Source organism: Bombus pascuorum, chromosome 9 (genome assembly GCF_905332965.1).
Source record: "Bombus pascuorum chromosome 9, iyBomPasc1.1, whole genome shotgun sequence".
Lineage (NCBI taxonomy): Eukaryota > Metazoa > Arthropoda > Insecta > Hymenoptera > Apidae > Bombus > Bombus pascuorum.
This window is the reverse complement of record NC_083496.1, coordinates 13,937,082-13,950,553: the sequence shown is the minus strand read 5'-3', so window position 1 is coordinate 13,950,553 and position 13,472 is coordinate 13,937,082. Positions and strand designations below refer to the sequence as shown.

The following is a 13,472-nucleotide window of genomic DNA, read 5'->3' as shown; positions in this document are numbered from 1 at the left end:
GACCAGCAGTCAGCCAACCAAACCAGCCTGTGACGCCACCGTAGTTTCTTAATTTCATTTTCGCCTGGCTGCCAGAAAGCGTAGACCTCAACGAGTCTGTCTGTCCCTTGCATTTTGGATTTTTCGTTGATTTTTTGCGGGGATCGCTTGGAGAATTCAACACGAATTCCGCGTGGATTTCGAGTAGGCACGAGAGGGACCGCCCGCTCCGACCTTTTAGCGCTAACAATTTTTCAAGCCACTCAAAGTGCCCTGGAAAGAAGAAGAGTACACCACCCGGCACAGAGTACGTGGAACCTGGAGGCGTTTCACGGGTCGACTATCTTTTAAATTGTGATACGATAGTTTCGAGCTGAGGAACACTTCTACACCCTTTAGAACGAGGCAAAGCGAGAGATCGTTAAGTGGGACTCCAGTTAATTTCCGTCGACGTTATACCAGCCAGAAATAAAATTTTCTTTATAGTACGACCACGCGGACGATGCCCCTTTTTCTTTATATCACTGTGTAAATGGTTTTTGGACTTTCGACGGGCTACCTGAACCCAAATGTAGAACCGCGACGAATTACGGCGTAGCCTGTGCGGTGGGCGGCATTCACGGACAATAAAATTAGTCCTTCGAGTATTGTCCAGAGGGATACATATAGACCGTAAAGCAGAATTCTCGTGACTGATGCACATGTTTCCAACACGACGAAGCGACACATATGGAAACGTTTTGTCGAGACAGCGGAAATTTTGGATAGGTAAGGACAGAATGGTGGAGGTCTGAAACCTTTGAGAATTCCCAACAGCTAAAAGAGACAAAATATTACTGACCAATGATTTAACGTATGCGATTAGGTATGTAACTTAACTTAAACTATATAGCTAACATAATTTATTGGAAATATTTGAGTAAAATTAAGTTTTTTTGTTTTATAGAGATTCATTTAAAAGTAGAAATTACTTTATTCTTTCTTTTTGTCGTTCTTTTCCATATTTAAAAATTCCAAGCTTAAATGATGCTGCGAAACTCGAGAAACACGTACAAATATTTTGAACTACTACAAAGATAGGAACATAATTAAATATTTATTTTACTAATCCCCTTTTACGAAGAACTTTCCGTTCATTCTTTATTTTATTTTTTGATAGAAAGCCAACAAATATTTCTATCATTACAAACATTCTTTCAAGAATTCGAGATTTTAGGTCACTATTTGCAACCAAAATTGAACAGAAAATGCAGTGTTAATGCATCGAATGTAAACAATTCACTGAAAGTAAAACATTGCAAACTCATATTTTATGACTCTATCCAAACGCTAATAGCAATTAAGTGTTGAAATGAACACACAACGAGATACTTTTAATTTCTGTCGGAAACTTCTGGCCATTATAGCGAATAGGATTTTGAACTTTAACTGGTTGCAATAAATCTGATTAATCGGATATTGGCCATTATGGAAATAATAATCGAACAAATGAGAATAAAGCTGTGCTTTAATATCGCATTTGTAATCGAAATTGGTTCGAAAAATATGGTTAGAAACGAGGAGTTGAAATATTTAGTAAGCGATATAAACGCCAAAAGTGGGAACGTCTTTCAATGGAAATAGGAAACGCATTTATGTTCATTTTGCCACATAGATCATTTATCATTTGAATGCTGTTGATTTGGATAAGAACTAGTGTTCGAAGCAAAAGCATTATGTTGTTCGTAAAAATTTATATATGCTAATTACGAGCATAGATAAAATAAAAAATAATCAGTAGAAAACATAATAATAAAAGATCATAGGATTGGTTGATTTAAACCCGTGCATCATCACAATCATCAGTCGTGGAAATGAGGAAGGAAATTTAATAAACGTGGCAGGTATTCGGCTCAAAAATTTCATTGTCTGCAGCCGGTACGTTAGAGAAACGCGATTGTCAAGAAGAGAAAGCAGCAACAAGGCAACCGTTTTTTCTTGCTCTCGGAAAAAATTACAAGGTCATGATACCTAGAGAGAAATAAAAATAGATAAGACAGTAGTATAGACAGTGTAGCGAGGAAAAAAGACGCGAATAATGAAAACAACGTCGACGACACGACATCGAAGAAATAGAGAATTGTATTAGAGGGTGGAAACTTGGACAAAACCACAGACTAGCGTGTTCAAACGGATGAAATGAGTACATCGAAGATAAACCGAAGAAAGCTGAAGGAGAGAAGTTCAGGAGACAAAGTACGGTTGATGAAATTGAAACGAGTGGTCGATATAAAGGTAAAAGATATTTATAGACGGGGAGAAGAAGTTATATCAGTACCAAAAAGTTTTAGTAGATCTTACGACATAGTTGGTAGTTTCTTTAAATTCTCAAAACAATTTGAAATATAAATAACATTAAATTATTATTTAGATATCCGAAAATACGGAAAGTCATGTTCAATATTTCCAATTAAAAATTCATGTACAACATTTTCAATCAAATAAAAAACAAACGTATGCATTTACAATCGAATACCGTAGAAATATCTGTAATAATAATTTCGTAAACGAAAAACGAGCTTTATTTAATTTTATCACGAAAATTATTTAGACTTTTATCACAAGGCCTCTTAAATTAAATCGCAATCAAACAGGATTTATGCGTGCAGCTGTGCCATTAACGGATTATTATAACCATTTCAGTTACAGCCGACACGCAATCGATCATAGGACAACAATTGGGAACTGACAATTGATAATCAGTCCCGGGGACACACGATGCACGCTTCATTCGCGAAGTTATCCACGTATTACGGAGCCCGTCTCATCAATCGCAACCAATAAATGCGACGGCCGAGCAGTGTGCGACTCTGCGTTCGGATAATTTCACATCTATTAACTAGACTGCAAATCGAACGAGCTGAAATTCACTTCGAAATCCGCTGCTTTGCAACGTAAACAGTACCGTGCCATCTGCGATTCAGCTAATTTATACAATTATCCTTTGGACAGCATTGATATTCTTGTCGTTAAGGCATATCGAACAACGCTGCATCGTTCGATTGTAACAAGTACAATGTATGCGTATGTACGACGGTTGTATGATTATACTTTTATTGGATAAGTTTGGAATATGTAATTTAAATCGTTATGTGCTTCAAAGCGATACATATATTTATTCAATGGGGAAATAATATCGATTTTTCATTGTACGGATGTTTATGCGAATTATGCTATCATAAATAAAATTAAGAGACTCGTTTTATATATTAAATATTATAATGGGAGATTTACTTTAAATATTTCATATAGTTTTATGTATTTTAAGTACATGCAATTTATATACTTTTTCAAGACCAATCCAATATTTCGTATAAAGTTGAATTATATCACCAGCGATAGAATTCTGGCTAAATAACAGCGAATTCTCTTCAACGTTAAAGTAATTTTCCACTTCATGAAATGCGCTAAAACTTTAAAGGTTTGTTTCGCGAAGCTCGAAAAATTAGTCGACCGTTGGAGAAATACAATCGAAAAATTCCACGCGTGATACAGTTCTAATTACGTTTAAGTACATAAAATTAAATGTACCGTGTAATAGATAATTACAAAGAAGTATATTTGAAGTTCTTTATGTTCCTACTTTCTATCTTCTTATTACAAAAGTTCTCAAAAATTAAAAGAATAATAATAAATCAGCTTGCTATTGATATTATACACTTCATGTTTTAATATCTCCATTTGAGTGATTTCACACCAGATATGAAATTATTAGACGCCTGAACCGAACGAGGAAAATGAAACGTATCGGAGCGGCACTGTACGCCAGTTTATGTGATTACCGTTTTGATAAGGACGAATATGATTTATCAGTCTGATGCAGCATCCAATTTTAGTCACAAATTCGCACGAAAACAGATGCAGGTATCAGAGGAATGCCATCTCATGGCATGGCTCGCTCACTTTATTTTATATAATTTAATATATATCATTTCGTTACCCTACACAGCTAATGAAACTGTACGTTTTAAAAGTATTAGTCGTTTGCATTCACGTCATCGGAATATTGTACATATGAAAAATATTTGTATATGTGAAGAATATCGTATGATATGTGAAAATTAGAAATATAGAACGAAGCTTTGATAGACTCAAATTTTATAGAAAATATTCAAACAAATAGAAAATGACTAATATCTAGAAAGCGAATACATAACATTTCTATTATAAATTTCTTTTATTATCTTCAAGAAATAGTTTAATTTTTTGAGGTGCATATATACGAACGATCTTACGAATCGCTCTATCCTTTCAAATATCACTCTAACAACGCAGAATAACGAAAGCTCAACAAGAATCTTACGAACGATAACGTCTAAAAACAAAGAGCAGTATTTTCGAATCACGATGTCAAAAAAATGTTTGAGATTAAAGGAGACTTGCAGCTTCAAATTCAAATATCAGCTACATCCGATTATACTCTCGAATATGAATTCGATACGTGGCATACAAGGAGAAAATTTACACACGAGCAGATACGAAGATTGGTCGATTCTTGAAATCCCAACGAAAGACGAGCGAGCTGAACAATAGGTAAATGCACTTCCGCGAAGCATAGAACGCTAAACCTATGGCAAGCTGCGCGACTCGCTGAATCGGGGAGTCGTGAAACAGTCGACAGAGTGAAGTGGAAATGGAAAAGCTTGAAAACGAGCTACTCTCTGCCGTTCGGCAAGTTTCCTTCCCCCAAAAAAGGACGCACAAGGCAAACGGCCACTTCGACAGAGAAGTTCGTAACACGTTGAGAACACGTTTCTCTTCTCGTTCTTCCTGCTTCCTCTTTAGTCCTCTTTTTCTACCAATACTTACTATTGGTAGTGGCTATTGAGAGAATCAGATCGATTATATGTAGCAAGTGCAGTGCGGCGTCGGTTAATGGGAAAGAAGATTCAGATTATGATATTGGATATGTATATGTTTGTGTTAGAATAGTCTGCAAATAATATACACTCATTTACGAGAGTATATAAACACATGTGCGTTTAATAGAATATTTTATAATATTTTGAAGTTACAAAACAAACATTGTGTATCATATATCATTAATTATGAAATTAATTATGAAATTAGAATATAACATAGATGATTGTATCACAGGGTCACAGGTTATAAAATTACTAAGTTCCAAGTAATTTAATCCTTGTTTCCAAGAGTTTCATCAAGCTTCGTAATTTTAATCGAACTAATTCTATGGAATACCGTGATAACACCAGCAGACAGGTAAAATCAAAACGGCCAATAAAAATATTTGCAGATGATACATGTTGATAGCGCCGGCGGGATGTGTTGAAAAAATATTAGAAAAAAAAACAACACCAGAGACGAAGATTTTAGTTTTTTATATCGAGATATTGGGAGACCGGATTTGTCGTAAATATAATACACCGTTTATAGTACGTGTATAGTATTGGTCCGAAAAATAAGTCATTTTGAGAAATACGTGAAAATAGCGCCGTTTCTGGTTTTCCTTCTATGACGGTGAATTATGGACGGATGGGTATTGTTTCTTCACAAAGCATGCATAGGGGTGCGTGCTTCCGCAATACACGACCTCATTTTTAATAATTAAACAATCAACACATACGGAAAACACCGCGACAGAACGAACACGTACATAAATGCGACTACGAGAAGTAATTTTGTAACGAAATTCGGTCACGATTTAGTATTCCTACGGAATAATCACGAAAGCTGTGGGGCGAATGTACCAGAAAATAATTTACGGGATGTAAAATAATCAGGGATCAATATTTCCATAGCTTTGATCAAAATTACCAATTTGTAATTTTTTTTGATGAACTACATAACATGAAATATTTTCCTCTAAATAAAAATGTGGTAACGATCGAAGCAACTAAAAACCAAAATCACAAACTACAATGAAAAACCCGTAAGTTCTATAACACTCAGAATCGTCCGCTCAAAGCAGCAAGACATCATGCTCAAGTTCCATTGGCTTTCGCTTCTCCCATAACGATCAAAACATATTCATCGTTTGGTCGTAAACATATCAGCGAGTTTATAAAGCAAGATCTACTCCCGCAATCCAGCACCGATTTATCCCCTAGTAGCCGGCAAAAAATTGCTATCCCATCTTCCCTGGTATCAGCGTAATTTATCTACTGTAAAATATCAACTCTGGTATTACGGCGAGATGCGATCTTAACGAGACTGTTAGCGTTCTGTAGTCAACTGCAGACGTTGCAACGAACTAGACTAGTTTCCAACAGAAGCCTATTTCGCGACAATGAAAGAAAATCCATCATTCCAACATTAAAATCCTTTTCTACCCTCTATTCCAACTTTCCTTCCTGTCTTCCTCCCTTTTTTATTTTCCAGTCTTCTTTTTTTTTTTTTTTTTTTTTTTTGCATTTCAACTCCATTTTCACGAGTTCCAGCCACGCGAGACTCCACAGTCGTCCACCGTCACCAGAAACGATTTATGGAGATGGCGGTAACTTTTCAAACTAGCGAATAGCTTGGCTATGCCAGCCAATCAGAATTCCCGTGGCTACAATCATGCCAATTATAATAAGAATTTACGAGCGATCCAACCAACTTGGCTATCGACAAAGTGCTGTCCAAAGGGCGTGAAAGTGTCCGTTAGATTCTTCATTTATTCGTTCCGGTTTTACAGTTCGCTTTCTCCCCTCTCTTTCGCGAAATGTCCGATGGATTTACGAGGATAATTACACACTTCTTTCGCTGACTATTCGTCCTTTTCTGCAAACCGAGTGGCAAACCACTCTCCTCCGAACAGTTCCCCCCTTATTTTCATTATTCTTATTCCGTTTCCATTCGCTGCTCCTGGAGTCTTCTCGACGAGTTTGCCCGAGTTTTTCGTTCGACGAACATTCTGTCGACTTTGTTAGATCGCGCATCGAGTTTCGACCATGTAACCCTGGTATCCGTATTACTCCAAGTAGTTCGGATCGATGCAAGTTCGTTGGAATCGCGGAAAATGGACGCGAACTTCGGGTTCCGGCGGCTTCTGTTTCTCGCGAATGGAGCTGTTCATCTTCTACAATGGTGGATGGAGCGCTCGATGCTCCGAACGATTTATTTTTCACCCAGAACGAAATGGAATCGGGATACACCCCGGTAAAATGAACCGAACATATATTCGTACTTTCTTCGTAACAATAATTGGTCAATTTATTAGGTGTAGAAAAACGGCATTATTCTCATCTTCTGGTTGTTTCGATTCAAAAATTCTTACTATTTTCGAATCTTGAGTTTCTTACAAATTATTTTAGTACCAAAAATTTATTTAAAAAGCCCTTGATATAATTTTGTATGTATCATTGGATCACTAGAGAAGTATTAGGTAGACCCAAAAGTTTCTTTCGTTTTATAAGGAAATAATAGATGTACAACATTTGTTTGTTTTATATTATTCTATTGAACTACGTATGGTTCATTTTATTTTCCTAATAATACAAATAGAAATAGTAGTTTCAAGAAATCTGTTTGAAATGCATAGAAAACGCGAGATCCATTTTATTGGATGCCATTGTCTATATGACTACTTTTTCTATATGAATATTTTTTCAGTTATATGAAAATACTAAACGTCACAAGTTAAATGTCGAGATTGTGAGTATACTAAAAGGATGGTCAAACACTAGAATTTAAATTAATGAATAGGGTATAAAACTAGGAGTTCGAAATCTCTTCTACATCTAGAAATCTTATAGAGTGATTCAATTCATAGTGAAAAACAGATGCTTAATCGTAATATTGGAAACCTCTATGGAACGCTACTCCTATACAATCTCCCACTAGTCAAAAAATATTCATGATTTATTACTATCTAATAAACAGCATATCCTACAGTAAGAGGTATCCAACTATTTTGCATAATCACTTCTAGGAATCTTTATGGAGTTCCGTTTCGCAGACATTCAGCGATCGTTATCCATTATTCATTGATCTACAAAAAGGATCGTTACCGTTTAACTGTTTGACCCAGTGAAATAAAAAAAACATTAATTATAAGTGGTTGATGCGCTAACTCCTACTTCCGTCTACCTTTTCAAGCGTTATGAACAGTATCGATAAGCAACTAAATCTCATTCGACTAAAGCTACGCAGGAGAATTCTTCGCCTTTCATTTTGCATTACTGTAACGTGATTCAACTATGATCTAACTGCAACACGTGTACTCACACAGCGTTCACCTAATCATATTAGGTCAACATCACATTAAGTATATGCACAGAATGTTTGACAAGCAACTAAAGGGATAAACATAACCATAAGTTGATTCGATTGTTTCAATATGAAATAAGAAAAAATTGATTTAAAAAATATCATTTAAAAATAAATAAAATAAGAAATCATTGACTCATTTATATTAAAGATGATTTGAAGAATATCGCAATAGAAAATTGTTTACTGTAATATGTAATCTCCTTAGTAGTGTCACGTCGTAGACACAAGAAATCACGAAATCGATAGATCGCCGGTAATCTCGCGTCGCAGTTCGAACGTTTCACGAATAAATTGAAGAAATTGAACTTCGTATATGATAATGGAATTTATTATATAAATCCAATCCAACAGAGTGACGGTTCAAAGTGTTACAACAGAATAATGTGTCGAGCGCTAATTTAGGAGAGTTTTTATATTGAGGTTTTAGTCCCTTTGGAGGGACTATCGTCGAGTATGTATTAGAGGCGACTATTTCGTTACTGTCTAGTTATTATTTCGATAGCCGTGGTATGCAGGATGTTTCGTCTACCTGATTACTAAGCGGGTGGCCTTCTTAAGTGTGACAGTAGCATTTGATTTTTACTTAGAATATTATTGTATTCAACCAGTATTTATACATATGTTTGTCTGTCTGTCAAAAAGTCCGTTTTTTCACTCAGATTTATCAAAGTAGAAAAATTAAAAAATTATATTCGAATAAATGTTTCAGGACATTAACACGTTTCACGAGTTTCGTAATTAAAATCGTAACATAAAAGTAGGGCACAACTAAGATAGAATTAAAGTAAAATTGGATGAGAAGTAACAATAAAACGAAGTAGAAGCAATTGATGCGACTTCCAACTTACTCCACAAATGTTGTACAGTTCGATATTACATCGCTCTTCCATGTCTTTAACATTCATTTAAGTTTCCTTACGAACTGTCCAATACGACGAAACAAATGCAAAAGACTTTACGTAATAAACTGCAATCTCTCGGAGATTGCTTTTAAGTTAGCAGAACTATCAGAAAACACGTCTTTTATACGAAAGCTTTCTATTCGAAACGAATTTCTGTTACTTCGTGAAATTTTAACGATGTTTCATAAGATCTTCGATGCTCGTTCTCGTTATTGCATTCCTGTTATCGATGAGAATATTCGAAAATTTATAGAACAAGACTACGTTGCAAAATTTGCATGAAATAATGTGATGCACAGAAAGTAAACTAATTTATATTAGAATGCTGATCCTATATCTGGAGTATATTGCCTTGAAGCAACACACTTCTGACGTAGCAAGTTTAATATGCGTGAAAATGCTAGTATCACAGACGTACTCATATATACATGGTGCTAACATTGCAACTTTAACTTCATCAAGCGATTACATTAATTATTGTAGACGGTTGCAGTTAGATTTCCTCGAAAGGTAAAGGCAGAGACATGTGATTAAACGCAATTTCTGCTAAGAAAAACAGGTTACTTCAATGGCATAGATTTTATACTAGCAACATGTTTTGTTCATTATAAATTTAAAATATACAGAGGTGGGTAAAGAATGATGAAATGAATATTTATACGATATAGACTCTATTTTAATTTTAGAAGATATCTATTTCATGCAAAGGTAATTTATTAATTAATTCCTTGCGATATAAATAAAAATAATGTAACGAATCTTTAAAATTTTCACTTATGATATTGACTTTGCAAACTGTTTCTGGAAATATCCATTTTATTCGACAATAATGTACTTCTTTGCTTTCATATTTCCTATTAACTCTAATTTAGAAATTTCAAAATTAATCTAACAGATAACACAATTTCTCGTAATAACGTATAAATATCAATTTTATAGTTTAGAAATAGATTGTCTATATCTATTAAATTATGCTTCTAACGCAATGCCGAATTATTCGACTAGTTTCAGCATTTATCTCATCGAATAGATCGGTGACGTTCTGACTAATATACATATTAAATACATTACAGAACTTGAAATAGCGATTTACATAAACGTTTGTCTCAGCAAGGAAAAATTTATGAATATGCTGTATTCGTGTACATTATTACATGTTTCTCTATTGATAAAAAGGCAAAAGACATATCCGGAGAATATTATTTATCGAAATAACTAAACTAAACTAAAAGAATTATTCTGCGATTATTTGCAAATATTTTTCGATATTCTTCATAATATTTAACATAAATTTTTCTTTCGAAATAAAAAACGTATTTAGTTCGATCACTTTTTATTTTCAACACTTTTTGTTAATGCAGCGTCTGCTTTACATGTGTTGACAGTTTACAGAATCCTATGAAAGAGAAATGCCGCACCTATGATGTCATTCACGATGTTTCAACGAAAAGACATAAAAAATGCGTAGGATTTAACGCAGTTAGTTGGACCAGATTGCCGAACCAAGTACGGGAATTGGAATATTAAGACATCTTTTCACGATATGAACAAGGAAGCTTAAACTTGGAAACTTCTTTACGATACCATTTTAAGACGGTAGTAAAACTTCGATCTGATTAAAATTCACAGCGTTTTGTAATTCATACTTCGTTTGTACATATAAGTGGAATAGGATGAAAAAAGAAATTGAGATTTCGAAATTGCCAGCAAAAAAGTTAAACTGAATTGTTTAAGTATAATATATGATATATCATTATCATTATTCAATTTAACTTGTTACATGTTTATATCAGTCACTAGGGAGAATGAAGTAAAACTTCTGTTCTCGTATTAATTTTACGTTAAACATCTTTCGAAACCCATTACAAATTCCTTTCGTTTCCTAGAATGAGTATAAAATTGAAATATAAAATTCGTAGCAAGCTTTACACGTACAATACATTTGTATAATAACGTTTCACACCTCACATTTAGTAATTTTAGTTAGTTTAATATTATTATACTTAACCGAAAACTTCCAGCAACGGTTGGCAAAAAATATCAGAAATAAACTCACCCAAGTAGTCCGCCGGTATAACCGGTTGACCCAAAAGAAGCAGCAAAACAATCGTCAACATGATGACACGAGTCACTCGACCTCAAGACAGCACCAATTATCGTCTTGACATTCGGCGTACACCGTCTAAGCTCTTAATCGACGCGACACAAACACCAGCACATCACAAGCGCTTTCTCACCGAAGAGCGAGAATTAAGTCAAGTTGGACACTTTCAAAGGAACGAAAGTATTAACGTAACGCGTAAACAGAAGAAAATTACGCGTCGAAGGACGATCGCAAATTCGTCGAATTCAAATCGACGACCTTGAGTATCGAGCTGGTCCGTTTCACCGTGTCATGCATATTAAGCATGAAATTTTCAACACATACACCGTATCACAAACTAATGTAATCTCATTCAGTTCGTTAATATAATTTCAATAAAAGGCAAGAACGAATTAACCGTTATTTATAATAGCGATTGCTCACTAATTCGAAATGTCGATGTCATACGTCGATTAACACATAATGTGTGAGTATCGATGTTCGAGAGATCAGAGTGTCGCGATTTCTGAAAAATGCTGTTCACATAACCTTCCAACACTGGTCACGTGGTCTCCCGAGCAAACGTCGTTTCACTGAGACATGTTTGTCAGAGAAATGCTATCCACCATCACTCAAACGCATGCTGTCAATTGTGCGTGAAAACAAAGTGGATTCGAGCGGTGGAAAAACGTCTTTCTTTTCGTTGCACACGATCATCGACGACGAACGAATCGGGGCGAGTTAGCAGCGGAGGATGTATCCGACAATAAATGTCAAACTCTCGCAGTGACACTGTACACTATGAAACCGGTCGATAAAGTCGGGCGTCACTTTTTCATTGGTTTTTTCTCACTGATGATTCGTGAACAAATGACGAGCGAATTGCGACAATATTTAGAAAAGTAATCGAAAAGGCAACGGACAAAAAATGAGGAACACCACATGCATTCGGTTCGACGGTCGGCGCGCGACTGACGGCCGGGACGATTTCAAACTGGGCGAAGCGTGACGTCAGAGTTGTACGCACCCGCGCGCTCTCCGTTAGCCAATCAGCGCTTCCCTACCGCTTCAACGATCTGCATTTATCTCGGAAGCCGTGCTCTTCGACAAAGATGATCATGACCTCGCAAATCTTGACCACTGGTCAAAGATTGGTACGAGTTACTGTTACTGCATTTACTTTAACACTCAACCCTTTTGTTGATCTTATGTATCGTAGTTCTCGATTGGAATGTGAGAAGCTTAAATTTGTTTGTGTTAAGAAAAGGTAATATGAAAGTACTTACCTAAAAATGTGTGTGTATGTCTACAACAAATTAAAAAGATACTTAGCGAGAAAAGAAGAAAAGTATCGATGCAGTTGATGTGTTTGCACGTAAGTGATATCAATTTTAAATTTTACAATTTAATTATATAGGTAAAATGATATTCATGTATGAAACTATAAATGAGTATCATATAAAAACTGTTAAATGAGGTTAGCAAACTCGTTAATGGTCAGTTTGTATATATTATATTTTCATCTTTTATTCTGAACTATACATCTCAGATACTCTATATACTAATACTGTATGTACTATTATATGAATTAATACATATTCATTTATAAATCAGGAAAATTTTCTGCCAAAATTAAACAGTAGTATACAGAAATAGCTTCAATAGAAGTCTTTAACAGAAAAAGTAAATACAAGACTTACAACTATGACAATGATTTTTTGTAAAACATTTGAATCAAACATATGAAATGATACATATCTTTACAATCCAATGTAGATATTGCAAGATGCTATGTGCTATTTATAAATCAAAATGGGTTAATTACCACATGACATTTCATAAATATTCTTGGTTGAACTATTCTTTGTCTAATATCATCTTAAAGAACAATTAAGAAACGAAAGCTCATAGACAAGAACTTCCAATAATTTAAGAAGATTATAGAGAAATATTTTTAAACGTGCCTAATTTATTTTAGGTTCAATTAATCTGATATATTTTCAAATTTATAGATTTTCTATACATCACGTTCCTTAATTAAGTTTAGAAAAAGTATTAAAATATGTATATATATGTCTGCATTGATATCTTTTATTGGATAATAAATTTGAATTTCCAAAATTTACTTCAAGGATATATATAGGGCACGTTTGTAGTAAAGGATGAGCTTTTTATTTTGCTTTTTTATCTATTACTGTTTCATCAATGAAAGTTGTTGCCTTAGTGACCACGTGAAGTTTCATAATGCTACACGG

At 34.7% G+C, this 13,472-nt stretch overlaps 1 protein-coding gene across 3 annotated transcripts in view; it reads right to left on the bottom strand.

Moving 5' to 3' along the window:
* The window catches only part of LOC132910302 (protein eva-1), a 319,015-nt gene extending 306,995 nt beyond the window's left edge, over nt 1-12,020 (bottom strand). For all 3 annotated transcript variants that reach the window (XM_060965881.1, XM_060965884.1, XM_060965882.1), the window contains exon 1: nt 11,191-12,020. The gene's annotated coding sequence lies outside the window, so the exon portion shown is untranslated. The remainder of the gene's footprint in view (nt 1-11,190) is intronic.
* Between the last annotated feature and the right edge of the window lie 1,452 nt (nt 12,021-13,472).